The 15,883-nt window shown below is 32.9% G+C and overlaps 1 protein-coding gene across 26 annotated transcripts in view; it reads left to right on the forward strand.

Moving 5' to 3' along the window:
- Nucleotides 1–15,883, forward strand: part of LOC143232471 (AKT-interacting protein-like) — a 65,666-nt gene that overhangs the window by 2,865 nt on the left and 46,918 nt on the right. For 7 of the 26 annotated variants that reach the window (XR_013017551.1, XR_013017552.1, XR_013017554.1 and 4 more), the window contains exons 1-3: nt 5,944–6,139; nt 8,224–8,374; nt 11,674–11,779. The gene's annotated coding sequence lies outside the window, so the exon portion shown is untranslated. Of the gene's footprint in view, nt 1–5,943; nt 6,140–8,223; nt 8,375–8,424; nt 8,532–11,655; nt 11,780–15,883 lie in introns of those variants that run through there. The other 19 variants (XR_013017542.1, XR_013017547.1, XR_013017548.1 and 16 more) reach the window with 12 other exon arrangements.

Raw genomic sequence — 15,883 nt, forward strand, 5'->3', positions numbered from 1 at the left:
AAGGTACGTTCATGTGTTCCCAACCCTCTCGAGTGTTTCCAGTGCCAGCTGTTCAGTCACTCGAATAGATGCCGTGTTTTTTAACACGTGCTTGGTGTGGTGACAAAGACCACGATGTCTATGAGTAAGTCCTGAAACCACACTGTGCTAACTGTAATTGTTCACATCCCTCTTGGTTTAGTTCTTGCCGTAAGTAGGTTGTGGAGAATGAGGTGTAACGTTTGAAGACAATGAACACCTATATTCTTCCCAGATGATCGGAAGTTGTTGTCCCCCACCCTATCACGAACATATGCTGATGCACTCTTCTACTGCTACAGGGTAAGTGCTGACAAATCTCTCCATGCCTCCAACAGAGTTGTTTGCAAAGCATCTGAAGAGCTTTTAGCACTCCATGGTTAAGAGTTGACGAGTCTGTCCACTCCCATCTGTCTCTGCCGCTCCTTCCAGGGAATTCCTATGGTCATGGGTTCAAGCATTTCCTTGAATCCATCTTCCATCCTTAGTAGGTGGAATCTTTGTACAGACCTCTTTCCAACAAAAAAACGTGATCCAAAACAGAAGGGCTCTACCCATTTCTTCTCTACATACATAAAAATGACCACTTTGATACAGAGGAACTGTCAAGGTTTTATTTAATATGGATAACATTAAGGATTCTTATCACACTGTGCCTTTTTTTACTGTAAATGTTTCTGAAACCTTGCAGTGCCATCATCCTTTGGCAATTTTATCTGTATAGATATGTCAGGTTGTGATGGATGAGTGCACAGAGGGGTGGCACTGCTGGTCGATCTGCTTGTACCCATCCTGTCTTTGCCATTTGATACACCCTTGAAGTCTGTAAACATCTGTTTTTTTGGGTTGTACCATCATTTGTTCTCTCCACCTCTCTCAATGAAAGGCCTAATGATCAACCAGACCTTTATCCCTTCATTGACCAGTTACCATCTCCCTTTTTAATGCTGTTGGATTTTAATGGATACAGTTCCCTCTGAGGTGGTGTGGATATTGATGAGAGGGTCATTTCATACAGCATACACTCCTGGATCACAACCTTGTTTCTCTCCTGTACTAGTTCTTATACAGATTTTCTTTCACCTTGTCATTTAGTGCTATTGATCTATATGCTCCTTTTTACTTTTTATTTACTTTTGACACTTGACCATGTTGGATGCACTCAATCTGCATGTATCTGGAAGCTGGACCAAGCCAAATGATCCTTTTCCACTGCTGTATTACAACTTGATCCTGCTGTCAAATGTGAGCCATTGATAGATGACAGCATGGCAGCACTGACTGATTTGTATTGTACAGACAGCTATTCAATGTATTCCTAAAACCTTTATGTTTCCACACTATTTTTTCAATAGTGAAATCCTGCCTGGAATGCCTTTCGTAGGTATACCACACTTTTAAACTGCATCACTTTCCAACGGGCACGTACATGGCAGATAAGTCAAAACCAGAAGAAATCTTTGTAACTGGTAGTAAAAGAGATGCTAATTGTGTACTTAACCAAAGTCGTGAGACAAGATTTGGAAGGTCAGTAGGCAGTATACTTCTTCCTTTTTTTGAAATTGTTCTCCAATGACCAGTAAGTTCCTGATGTCCAGAGCTTTGCCAATGCTCTTGGTGAAAACCTTTTCCTGCATCTATTACTTATGCTACATTCCACATCTTAACCATCAAGAATTAGAAGAGTGATAATATCTTTTTCTTTCAGGCTGATCGTCTCCATTGCTGCTTTTTATACTTGTGGAACTCAAACTTTCTCTTCTTCAATCTGGTAATGCATCCGTCAGACCTGATAATAATCACTTCGAAATGATGCACAATCTTTCTCCTGCATCTTTTGCAATTCTTCTGGTTGTTGTTTTTTGGCAGGAGAATGCTTTTCCTGATGCTCGGTTCTGGGCTATTGTCCAACATTTTTCTAAGCTTCAGAAGGATCCCAAGATTCCTTCAAACTACCATCCAATTGCTTTGACAAGCTGCCTCTAAGATTTTGAAGAGGATATTTAAAGCTCGTTTTGTTTGGTTCTTTGAATCGGACAACCTTCTCTCCCCCATCCAGTGTAAGCTTCGACAGCAGTCCTTCACCATGTACTTCCATCTGATTTGACTTGAAATATACAATCAGGAAAGCCTTTCTCAAGTGGCATCTTATTTGTTTCTCTTTACCTTAAGTTTTATGATACTGTGTGGAAGTATAGCATTTTGCGAGATCTCCACTTATGGGTTGCATGGCCATTTGTCGTTTTTTATTTTTTTAATTAACTTGTGACTACTAGTTCTGTGGGTTTGACACTTTCCTGTTCTTTCTGACAGGAACTTAAGTTTTTCAGTGTCATAATTTTCATTTATTTAAAAAAAATGAATACTATTACTGAAACAGTAGCTAACAGACAATATATGACTTCACATCTTGTGTCATTCATTGAGCATGAGGTTAATTGATTGGCAGCTACAGACGGGCCTCAATCATCTACTGACGTGAACCGAAACTGTTTACATGCATTTTCCTACCAATGGGGTATTCGCCCAAATCCTTAGCTCTGTCAAGTGCGTTCTGTGATCCCTGAAGAATAGTTCTTTGATCTTATTTTTGACTTAAGCTGACTTAAACTCCAAACATGAAGCAGCTACATGTCAACTGTACAAGGACTCAACAGATAGCCCAACGTAGCTTTGCTATAAGGACACACGTGTGTGCACGCATGCATCACATGCACAGTGAAAAAGTTATTGTCTGATATCTAAAGTGAGTTTTTCAGATATTGTAATATTGGAGATAATGAGAATAATGTATCTTGTCCTTTGAGTAAAGGAAAGTTAAAGAAAAACACCATAAATTTAAGTTGAGAATGACTGGTATTAAGGACACTCTTGAAAGATTAAGAAACATAGTAAATGGGAAATTAGGACATCAAACATGATGTATAAGAGAAGGTTTGCAGAAAAAATAAAAATTAACAGCAAGAATTTCTTCAAACACATTAAAGGTAAAGACAATACGAGAATGGGAGTTATAGGACCCTTGAGAGTTTATAGAGGAAATCTAGTATTTGATTATGAGATGACTGCTGTATTAAATTTCTTTTTTTTTCCTTTGGTTTCTATTAATGAACATTTAAGCAGCCATTTACATCTTGAACAGTTAAAAAATGGAAATAATATTAAACAAGATGGCTGCATTAATTCTGAGCTAGTTTGGAAAAAATTAAGGAAGTTTTTAAAAATGATAATGCACCTGGGGCAGATATTTTTCTAAGGGTTTGAAGGAGAAAAAAAAATTGGATAGTAGAGCTACTTGCTACTAATTTGTTTCGTACTGTAACTTCTAGAGAAGTGATAAAGATCGTCCCAGTAATTACAAACCCATTAGCCATACATCAGTTGTGAGAAGCATTTTGGGAAGTTTATTAAAAGATGATATGCAAAGTAACTTGAAGCTTAGAATTTTATTCAATAACCAGTATGATTTCACAAAGAAATTGTTGCCTTGCAAATCTTTTGACATTCTTTAAAAATGATACTACTTATGTAGATGAGAGTAAGGATTTAGATTGATGTATCTGGATTTTAAAAGGTAGTTGAAGATGCTATATAAATGCTTAAACAACAAAAATTGGGGATAAGATAGCAAATTCAACAAAAACAATGGCTGGATGGAAGAAAACAGGATTGTAAGAAATGGAGTTCAGTCAAACCTGATAACTGTTGCAAGTTGGGTACTTTAAAGCTCAGTCTTAGGACCTTTACTATTTTTAATCTACATCAATTACATAGATGAAGGAAAAGTCAAATTACTTTAAATTTGCAGATTATATTGAAGTTTTGGGTGTGGCCAGCTGTGAAGAGGATACTGCTGATTTACAAAAGGATTGTTTTATTTCATGACTTTGGCAAATAAATGCAAGATAACAAATATTGGTTATCATAATTTGACTTGAGTATGATTTGGATGGGAAAAATCTTAAGTATTACAAAGGAAAGGGATCTTAGTATAAATGTTTAGTCTCTAAAGCTATCCAAACAGTGTGATACTGTTAGTGCGAGGGCAAACAGGATTTTGCATTGTATCTGTGAAGTACTGAATACAAGTATATTTGTATTTTATTGTACAGGCCACTGGTTAAACCAAATTTAGAATACGTTCAGTCTTGGTATCCTTACCTTGGAAAATACTTTGAATACATGGAAAGGTTTCAAAGAAGGCTTACTAGATTAGTGCCTGGAATATGAGTTGTCATACGAGGAAAGGGTGGAAATTATTTAAAATTGTTTTATTTTGAAAATAAAATTTTGAATTTCGCGCAAAGCTACTCGAGAGTTATCTGCGCTAAACTTAGAAAAGAAGCTGAAATTTAGGAATACACATTTAACAGTATAAGCTACATGGATTTGTAAATATGTATTTAACTGAAACAAACGTCGATATTAAAATACATATATATTAGTAAATCCGTTACAACACATTTTCTAAATATACACTAGATATAATGTATACTTTTTGTTTATTTATATTTTTGCATATAGTAATATAAACAAAATAAGGCTGCAACTCATGCCTCTATCCATTAAATGTTGTAATTAAAGAAAATGATTTTTGCATGGTTGTAGATAAGTAAGAAAGGATATTGACTTATTATAATGTGTTTATAGTATTTTCTGGTAAAAACTAACTTTTCGACAAGCATCATATAGCTAGATTGCTAATAACTGCAGATTCAAATAGAAAATAAGAAGAATAGTTACGAATCTGGTAACTACATTTTCTAGTATGAGTTAACTCACAATACTGAATAAAATTAGTAAACACTGATACAATATTGATTATGAGAGAAATAAAAAACGGAATGTATGTGCTTACAGATACAGAATCACATTAAAATTATATTTGGTTTAGTTTTGTCACACAGCTTTCACTCTGTCAGAATTAATTTCTATAAAACTAAATATAACGATTTTCAGGTAAGGCTATATTCAAAGAACTCCAAGTGTAAGTGAATTAAAAACGTTAAACTTTGTTTATTTGTCCAATCGACAGCGTCACCTTGTGGAATTTGTTCTCTCATAGTATTGAGTGGCTGTTCTGTTTAAATAACTTGAACTTGGTCAGCAGAAAACATTACAATCAGTAGCTGCTTCAACTGTTATATTATATATTACTGCAAAATCCTCCTCGGCAAAATTGATTGACTGTCTCTAATATAGAGACTAAAAAATCAAAACAACTACAACGACCCATTCTCAATGACTTTCTGAACTACAAGTTTACGCTAAAACTGCATGCAAACCAAATAAACAAAACAGTTTTAAAATCTGTATAACACTATAGACTTAAAAACATGTACCTGCATATATATTTCACCCTCACTGGAGAATTGCCCCCCGCTAGTACAGCGGTATGTCTCCGGATTTACAACGCTAAAATAAGGGTTTTGATTCCCCTCGGTGGGCTGAGCAGATAGCCCTATGTGGCTTTGCTATAAGAAAAACACACTGGAGAATGAGTGTAATAATTCTGTTTAGAAGAATTGACTAAATTTTGTTTAAATTCGCATTATTTTAAGAAAGGAAGGGTTAAAGTTTATCTTACTGAAAATAAAAACTTTCATATAAATATTGATGTTGCACTGCATGTTTCTCAGTCTCTTTTTTGGAAATATTTTTGTTGTTGTTTATTGTTTTATGTACTCTATTCCTCTTACAAAACCTTGATTCTTCGGGGTCTTGTTTTGTTCTCTGTCTTTAATTAAAAATGTGAGATACCTGTAAATCTTTGAAAACGAAAACACAGCAACATATGCATTACTCTAACGTCAGTTTATGCCACATTTTATTTATTTAATTTTGCTAGAACAAAATTTACTTTCATGTTACAGGTATTAAATAGGAATATATAATGGTAATATAGTGTCAATTTTTTTTAGTTTCTTTTGCAGTTACCAAGACAGTTTGTTTGAAGTTATATACAAAGCTACACTATAAGCTATGTGCGTGCTTTGCCTATCATGGGTATCGAAACTCGGTTTCTAGCATTGTAATTCTGCAGACATGCTGTTGTGTCACTGGTATGCTGGCAAGACAAAACATTAGAAATTATATTTATAAAGGTAAGAGGAAAGCGGAGGTAGAATACTATTGTATATTACATTTTAACTGAAAGTTTTCTTGGAAAATATTTTAGACAGTTGATTAACTGAGAAACTATTACTAATGAAAATAACTAAGTTACTTAACGTACTTTACTAATGAAAATAACTAAGTTACTTAAAGTAAGTGGAAAGCAAAGCAAACGAATTGCCCTAATATTAATAACTACCGTTAGTTTTGTAAAAGCATATATTATTATAAATTCTAACGTTATTAATTACAAGCCTTTCCTGTTTCCATCGTAGATATAAAACTATAATGTAAAATTTAAGGACAACATGGAACTTGGTGATCTACTTAGACGATAAAACTATTTTAAAAAAATAAATAAAAACCACTTATTTTCATTATTTAAAAGGCCAAACACCTTATTGGTCATAGTCATAATCATATAAAATTTAACCTATGATAACCCAAAAATTATTTTAATTGAAGAAGAGTCATAATCTACCAAATTTGTATCAGTGTTACAAAGTCTTGCCATTCTTACAATAAAATATGAAAAAAATTATACTTCCACACTGTTTCATCTAGAAACAAAATGGAGATCTTGTTTTTCTATAACAAAGTTTCCATCCTAGGTATCACTCTAATACTAGTAACCCTTCTCTGGACCTTTTCTAACTGTTTAGTGTCTTTCCTAAGGTAAGATGTTCAAGACTTTGCATAATACTTCAAATAAGACCAAACAAGTACTATGAAATTACAATTTTTTTAGGCTTACATTCTATATTTCTACCTCGATATAACCTGAAGTGTTAGTCATATAAAATTTAACCTGTGATAATCCAAAAGCATCATGTTGCTTTTATGATAATTAAACATGATCTGCCATTTATATGCCTGTTAGCTATGTAGGAAGTCGAACAAACAATCAATTTATTTATTAATGAAGATGAAAATGGTTGAAAAAATATGTACAGCATTTTATTTACAAGTTTGAACAATTTGAAATAACTTGTGTAAAACTATAAACATAATTTTACAGCTGAGTTATGTGTGAAAATTTAGAATAATTTTAGGGTTAAAACTTTGTGAATCATTAAGGTTTTTTTGTTATGCAAAATGAAAATGAAATGTGCCAGTTAAAAACTTAGTCTGTGAACAATTGGGAGTATCTAAAAGAACCAGTTATCCACTACTTAAACCCAGCCACTCACCCAGTTATGTACATTCTCAAACTGCAAGTCATGATGTATCATTTAAGGATTTCTCTGTCATCACTGCAGGATCTTTCGACCCTGAATTCTGTTAAAAAAAAAAAAAAAGTTACTGCATAGCTGAAGATCACCTGACTCTTAATGATTCACAAAGTTCTTTAGACCTAAAATTGTTATATATGTATAAACATTGGTTTATCAGTCCTTTAACTGCTTTTCTTAACTAAATAAATTAATGATGATGATATAATTTCAGTAACACAATTTTCAAATTTTGTTGTTGATGAAATAAGTTATTTCAAAACATTCAAACTTCTAAATAAATTTTTTTGTGTTCTATCAACTGCCTTATCTTCATTATTAAACCATCATGAATCCATTGCTAGCAGTTTATTTACCCAAAAACCAAATAATCTAAATAATTTTGTAAATCAGCAGCATCTTTCTTACAGCAAGTAACAACATCCAAGACCTAGAGAAATTTGTCAATTATTTCTTTGTCTGTGTCACTTTGATGTAATTCAAAATTGGTAAAGACCCTGATACTATACCCAGAGGTATGCCAATGGTGACATTAATTCAAGTTGTCTAAATTCTGTTTATAACAACCATATGTATTCTTCCATCCAAAAGCTTTTCAAAAAGGTAAACTAACTTATCTTCCACATATTTTTAACAAGTTTTGTATACTTTCTGAAAATAAATATACACATTCTACACCCTTAACTATTTTAATGAATGCCAAAAAATTATCCTTTAGTGAATATCCAAAACTTTTTTAAAATTTCTTGAAATAATTTGCTACAAATCTTTTACCAAACTTTTAAAAACTATCCATCACAGATGTAATGCTAACAGACCTATACTTACATGAACAGTTTTTCTTATCACTTTAAAAAAGGAAACATTAGCAGACTTGTCATCTGAAACCTGTTCATTGTTCCTGGATTTACAAGAAATAGTAGCAAGTGGCTCATGTTTGGTCTGTAACCTTCTTCAAAACACTGAAGTAATATCTAGTCCAAGAGAAGTATCATTCTTTCCAATTCCTTGTAAGGTCAAAATTAATTTGATTGTCATATTTGATTTTGTTTCTATCTAGTCAGTGGCAGAATAATGGGAGGGAAGACAGAACTGCAGCCAAGGAGACTTAAGGCAAATGTAGACCCCAAAAAATGCAGGCTAGGATACTGTATTTATATTGAAAAAGTAAGAATAATTTAAAAAAAATGAGTTTAAAAAAATATTAATTGTTAATGCAACTTGAAATTTTACAATAATTATGAAAAATTTTTTTCTCAAGGATTCATGTTGTTAAAATAAGAATAACAATGAAAAATGTATCCTAAATAGAAATTTAATTATTTTTTCATACATTTGTAGACTAAGGTGTATATTTAATCATGAAGTAATAATTGTATAACAAAAATAATATGCTCAAATAGGCTTTGTATTATTCACTGTTCTAGACCACTGCATCTAACAGCTGTTCAGGTTGAGAGATGTCACTTAAATCTATTTGTAAATATTTAAGAAGAAATAAAATTTAAAAAGTAACAAACAATAGTAATGAGTCTTCTTGTGTCATCTCTCAAATTTGAGACCCCACTCCCATCGTAATATTTTGCTTTTAATGTTTTTACAGAATTTGTTGCTCTTAGTTCATACATTTCAAGCAACTCTCTTTCTTGTGTGATGTTTTTTTATTTCATGTCATCCTATTTAACCACCCCTCTTGGTCATCTCTCTCCTGTCACAGCAGTAATGCTCTTCTTTAAATGTATTTATTGTGCTCTTTGTGATTCATCCTGGGTTGGTACTTTCAGCCACACTTTTCTTGTTTTTTTTCTATAAGGAGCATGTGTATTTTGCACTAAAACAGTAAACAGTATTCCAAGTGACAACTATATAGTTATTTATTTTGAAAAGGAATGCCTGTTTTGACTTGTAATGAGTATGTGCTATTAGATGTCTTAACCCTTTCGCTATGGGTTTGGTGTATGATACATGAGTTTGTCTACACATTTGCATGCATTAAGTATTTGCATTATAAATTTTGATACAGTATGTGTATCTTCACAAACTGTGGTAGACTTTTAGTAAACATTACAAGTATGCTATATAAAAAAATCAGATGTAAGACTTTATATTTTTTGAGTTTTTTTACTCAAACTATGTAGGGTCAGTCACTTGACCAACCTCGTAAACATCATAAAAAAATTAGGAAATATAAATTATGCTTTTTTTGTGCTAGAATGACTACATATTATAAGATGAAAATACAAATGTTTAAGTAGCTTAAGTCTCATAATGGTATATATTTTCATATGATTTTTTTATTATATTGACCTTACAGTCATGCCTAATTACATAACAAATCTTTCATTGATGCAGAGCACATGCACTTATATCCAGTAAAATATAACTGATCTTTAATTTTCCCTGTCGTGGCTGTGTTTTAGTGGACAAGTATTTTGTGATATATAGTCATATTTCAATTATTATACAATATATATATGTATATTGATTTTTCCGATTTAGAAATAAATTATTAAACTTATTTTTCTTAAAATATAAAATGATAAATCAAGAAGTAAAGGAAACAATTATTTCTTTTGGCTATGAACTTTGGACTTGGTTGCTGCTGGACACAAGTTGCTAAGCCTTTTAAAATTTTGCACTGGAGGATATCAAACAATTTTTTAAAATTCTTTTAGGTTGTACATATACAGTTGAATAACCAAAATGATACCATTCAATTCCACTATAATTTATTAATCTTAGTTATTAAGATATATTTAGATTAAAAAAAAAATATGAAACTTCAAGTAGGCTAAAGATGCAACCTTTAAATCTTGAATTGAAGGAATGTGGAAGCCTTTTCAAAGATTAAAATGGTAGGTAAAACCACTCTGGGGATATTCTAAGCTGTTTATTGGTTATTCATGTCATATATTGAAGTAATTGTATATAAGGAACCATTTCAAAAATGGAAAGAGGTGAATTGGGTCACAATGTTTGATTCAGTATATAAGCTATATCTCAGTAAAATAAAAAGATATGAGGTTCTTATTTGATATTATAACTTGATAATGTTTGTAAATTGAGTTCTTAAATATGTACAAAACTATAGATTTGGTATGTTGACATCACAAACATCAAATTTTAAACAGTGCTACATTTAACATACCATGCGACTCACTAAAATCTATATTTGGATGTGTTCTTTTAATATTTACTTTTAAATTAAGAAATTAACTCATATATTATATTAAAGTTTGAATTATAACCTTCAGTTTGATTCCAAACTTACTGATGTAAATTCATTAAATTTTTAATTAAATTAAAATTTTGAATGCAAGGTAACAAACTTAATGATATGGTCTTTGATCTGTCATGAAAGGGTTAAATGACTTATCTGCCACATCTAAAACCATCTATATCAAATGCATAATCAAGTTATAATAATTATTGCACTTAATATAGTTAAAAATAATTTACCAAATGTTTGTCCTATTTAAAATGTGACCCTCAACATAATTAATACAGCTAGAATAATTAGAGTTTGTCATTGGCAAACTTGACTAATTTATTAGTTCTTCACATCAGTATCATACCACTGATCCCCTGAGTTTCTCCACTAAAAACAAGGGTCTGTTAGATTGGTTAGACTTTGTAGCAAATGTTTTCTGCTTTTTTCTTTTTTTTTTCTTCCAGCTACTCTATAATACCACTGTCCAGTCTTTACCTAACTCCTACTGGTGTGATTTACCTTGCTAATCTTTTATGTGGCACCTTATCAAAAGCTTAATGAGAACCCAAGTTCATCAAGTTTACAATCTTTCCTTTGTAACAGATAAGTAAGATTCTCCGTTGGTGAAAGCATATTTAATTTCTTTTATGACATAATTTTTCTCTCAATTACTTTGTAAATCTTCTTTTACCAGACCTAGATTTGTTTTCACTGTGCAAGTAAGATTAACTGACATATAATTTCTCTAACTCTTAATATGCCCTTTAAAAATAAAATAAACGTAAGCATCTCTCCACCCCTCAGGCAACACTCTCTAGATTTATCAAAGGCTAAAGAAAAAGTTTTGAATAAATCTTTGTTCTAAGTGCCAAATATTTTATTTCTTCAGTACTCATGACTTCAGTTAAAATTTTCTGGTAACCATTTCTAAGCCTCAGGAATAATATTGCTACAACTACTTTGTCAGTCACTTTTTATTTTACCAAAACTAAAATATTTTAATGATTTTGTTTATTTTCTGTATTTGTTTTAATATATATTTCTACTAAAACTAAACTTGTGTAAAATATAAAATTTCAGGTTTTGTTTTGTGTTTAGTTCCATTGTATGGATTATCTCTGAATGTGGTTGGCCAGACAATTAGCTCACGAAATGACCCAAGTCATGCACCATTCTTTGTGGAATACTCTTTGATGACTGAATAGTAAGTTTGTTTAATTAACTTACAGTTGCTTCTTTAAAACTATATGTAGACAGACCATGGTTTACAGTTCATTAAACTTCAGGATATCTTGATTTTTATTCAAAATTAATTTATCATTTCCTTTATTAACTTCATGAGTTGTTGTGGGTGTTGAGAATGTTGAAGAGTGCTTTATAAAAGATTCATTGAAAAAGCTTTATCCATAATCAGTTTTAATAATTGTACATGTACATTACTTCTCTGTTTATTGATGCTAAGGCTATAATAAATTTACTAAGTTAATTCTCACATGAATCATATTGTTTTGTTTGAAAGACCTCAATGGTGTATTATAACATGAACTTTGTTCTTGTGTGTTACTACATAATGATTTTATTGCTATTAGCAAGTTTTATTATAAAACAAATCATAATTCCTGTCACCATTTCTCTAGACATGAAACCCCATGTTTTTATTAACTGTGGTACATGGTAACTGCAGTAGCTTCTACAATGAAAATGTTTTGACCAACTTCATTCCTTTTTCAAATAAGGCTTGTCAATAAGCCAATAAAACAAGAGTTGTGATTTTTAATATCACTACTAATTTTGCAGGTGTTGCAGTAACTAGTATCCTATTCACTGAAGTAAGAATCAAAAGATGTATTTACTGAACTAAGAAGCCAACCCACTAGTTACTTTTACTAAGAAAATTGTTTCCAAATCATACTTAAGTCTGTTGATAATATAGCCATTTCTCAATCTCTAAGACTTTGATTCTTTGCCTATGTAAGCACTTAGAATGCTTGCTTCAGTCTTTTGTACTCCACTCAAGTACCTTAGGCAAAATCTCAATCTTTTTGTTTATATTTATTAATTACATAAAAATGAAAAAATCTTACTGATAAGTTTAAATTCTCAAGTTACTGTTTCTATTGCAGAGCTCAAGCAAACCTCTCCTCTTCTGCCTCTCATATCTAGTGTTTGTCACCTGATGGGATGGGTCAGTCTCATTCAAACAAGTGCATGATACGATCTGTTGTTATGCGAACTAAGGGTATCTCTTCGGAGGATTCTGAGGTGGCTTTTGCAAATCATTGAGGAGAATTTAGACTTGCTTTTCTGGCTGTTCCTTTTACTGAATTGACCTAAACAGAGAAACATTTTGATGAGCCACCTCCAGCCTCTTTTCTTCAGTTGGTTTCTTGTATTTTTGTGAGGTTTTGGGGAGCGTTGCAGTTCAGAGCTTTACCTTTTTGTTTTGTATCAGCATTTTGTCTTCTGCAGAGTTGTTTGAAGTTTTCTCATCACCTAAATTACATGGATCTGTGCATACATCATTATATGGAAAACTTGCTCCTTCTTATCAATTAGTAGAATAACACTCTCAGATTCTCCTTTCAAAAGCCACAAAATTAGGCTTTGTTATCACACTGAAGAAATATATTTTGTCACCAGTACAATATCTCATTCATCTGTGTGTATTTTTCAATACTCTCTTAAGATGTGTTCAACCACCATACATAAGGCTTCAAGCCATGGAAAGAGCTGTCAGGCTTTTACTTCTCTTGGTTATCTTTTTTTTTTTTTTTGGATATGGGCATCCATTGAGCCTATCTTTCCTTTGGGATGAATGCATATGATGTCCCTTTACTGATCACTGTGGAATCAATAGATCATGCATCCTGATTCTTTGGATGAGCTGTCTCCTTACATAGGAGCAACATTGTCATTTGTGAAATAGTGATTGGATCGGAACAATACTTTTATTCCACCACCTCATCCCAAGATCCATCTGTTCAGACATCTTTTCAGATATGGTGTGCTTATCTTCAAGGTTATAAGCTCCAGGGTACTTGGATGGAAGACAAGTCTATCCTTCACATCAATGTTCTTAAACTTCATGCAGTACACTGAGCAATGGTTCAAAGCATGTTTTCCTTGAAGGGAAAAACTGATATGATACATTCTGACAATTCCATGGTGGTATCTCAGATTTCTCTTCGAGGAAGTACACATTCTCAAGACCTTTGTTTTCATACCTTGGACCTTCTGTACTGTGCATATTCTTATCCTACGAGTCTTTAACTATGTCATGTTCCAAAGGGGTTAAATTTAATTTCAGATCACTTGTTTTAACCCAACTGAATTTTCCAGCATAACTGATGCTACATCATAAGGTTTATAAGTGGATTTACTCACATTTTGGATCTCCAATGATCAATGCCTTTGTGACTCATTGGAATCCTACACTGAAGTTGTTTTGATCTTCAATACCTTATTCTCAAGCATTGCAGTAGATGTGTTCATTTAGCACTGGACAGATTCATATTTGTATGCCTTTTCTTCCAGTTTGGCTGTTTACCCAGGTTTTAACTGTGGTTTGTTCTATTCCCTGTTGAGTTCTCTTGGTTACACCATATTGGCCAACTCAAGCATAGTTTCTGCTTCTTCACTACCTGCAGGAGTGTCCACCTTTATTTCTTTCATATTCTCAGTCTCTGCTGAGACAACCTTGATCAGACATTCTCCACCCAGATATATGGAAACTCCATCTTCAAACTTGGAAATTGTGTTCCTGTTCCTTTGTATTTAATTAAATCTCTCTGTAGGCCAGCCATGATCATTTATCAACAAAAGTGAAATATTTATTGTCAGTTGTGTATTGAGAGATATTTGAACCCTCTTCATTCCAAAGTATTTACCATATCCTGTTTTATGACATTGGTATTTGAGAAGGGTCTTGCTTTGTCTACAATGGCTTTATATAAGGCATCTTTATCCACTACTTTTAGGCATTCCAAATATTGGAAAGATTTTGAATCCCCAGTTCTATAAGGTCTGCTAGAATCCTTTTGTATTCTTTGGCTAAAGCAAACTTTTCAAGTTACCAAATTGGGATTTTACAGTTGTTTTTTATGTCTCATCCTCCTTTTGAGGCCTTAGTTCCTTTGTCTTTGCTTCACCGTTCTCTTAAATACTGTTTTTGTTGTTGGTCTGTATTGTTTGCAATTCATGTGCATTGGACTATTTATCATTGCTCATTTGTCCTGCTTTACCCTGATAGGTCTTTTCTCCCCAAGACTCATGCAATCAGGAAAGGAGAAGCCTTCTTACTAATCCATTTGCCAGCCATTTTTCACCTTTATGACATTCCCAGTCCTGATCTGTTGGTATGTCCTGTAAGAACGTTCAAGTGTTATGTGGCTTGTACTAACTCGTTGAGGTACTAGACTCGGGCAGAGTGATTACCTCTTTCCTTTCAAGCTGATTGTCTCTATGACTGTAATCGTTCCTTTACACTTGTGGAACTCAAACTGGCCCTTTGTTGGTCGGACCTAATGATATACACTGTTAAATGCTGTGCCATCCATCTCCTGCATTTCTTGCTATTCTTCTGATTGTTTTTAACTAGATCTGGCAGGAGAATGTTTTTCCTGATGCCTGGCACCAGGCTATTTTCCTACCTAACTCTAAACCTGAGAAGGATCCTAAGAATCCTTCAAATTACCATCCAGTTACTTTAACAAGCTGTCTATACAAAATCTTAGAGAGGATTGTTAATTCTCATCTTGTTTGTTTCCTCAAAGTAAACAGCCTCTTCTCGCTCACCCAGCGTGGGTTTTGATGACAATGCTCCACCGTGGACCACCTGATTCGCTTCAACCCTCAACCAGAGAAGCCTTTCTCAAACGACATCTTGTATCAATATTCTTTGACCTTGATAAGACTTATGATACAACATGGAGGAATGGTATTTTGCAAGACCTCCATTTATATGGGTTACGTGACCATTTGCCCATATTTATTTAAAAATTTTTAATGGGCATGTGATTACAAGTTTGTGTGGGTTCAGCACTTTTCTGTTCTTTTCTACAGGAACTTGGAGTCCCTCAAGGCTGTGTTTTGAGTGTCACACTTTTCATTATAAAGATTAATGCCATCACAGAACAACTCCCTCTTACTGTTGTAAACTGGCCCTATGTCAACAACTTTCACATCCATGTCAGTCATTGAACATGTGATATATTGAGCAGCAGCTACAGACTGCCTTCAATCATATATTGAAGTAGACCACAGCAAACAGTTTTACCTTTTCTGTCTCTACAATTGTTTGCTTGCACCT

This window comes from Tachypleus tridentatus, chromosome 11 (assembly GCF_004210375.1).
Source record: "Tachypleus tridentatus isolate NWPU-2018 chromosome 11, ASM421037v1, whole genome shotgun sequence".
Classification (NCBI taxonomy): Eukaryota; Metazoa; Arthropoda; class Merostomata; order Xiphosura; family Limulidae; genus Tachypleus; species Tachypleus tridentatus.